The sequence below is a fragment of the Galeopterus variegatus genome, unplaced genomic scaffold (assembly GCF_000696425.1).
Source record: "Galeopterus variegatus unplaced genomic scaffold, G_variegatus-3.0.2 Scaffold660, whole genome shotgun sequence".
NCBI classification, from domain to species: Eukaryota; Metazoa; Chordata; class Mammalia; order Dermoptera; family Cynocephalidae; genus Galeopterus; species Galeopterus variegatus.
The window spans coordinates 530,140-530,512 of record NW_007726771.1 but is presented as its reverse complement, the minus strand read 5'-3'; positions in this window follow the sequence as shown (position 1 = coordinate 530,512).

Below are 373 nucleotides of genomic sequence, written 5' to 3'. Positions count from 1 at the left end.
GGGCCGGCCCGGTGGCGCACTGGATAGTGCGCCGCTTGGGAAGTGTGGCGGCACTCCCGCCCGAGGGTTTGGATCCCACATACAGACCGGTTCCCGCTCACTGGCTGAGCGAGGCGCGGGAGCAACACCGAGGGTTGCGATCCGTAGCCGGACACAGAAAAAGACAAAAGACAAAAAAAAAAAGAAAATAGGAACTTGATGGGGCCGGCCCGGTGGCGCACTGGATAGTGCGCCGCTTGGGAAGTGTGGCGGCCCTCCCGCCCGAGGGGTCGGATCCCACATACAGACCGGTTCCCGCTCACTGGCTGAGCGAGGTACAGGGGCAACACTGAGGGTTGCGATCCGTTGCCGGACACAGAAAAAGACAAAAGAC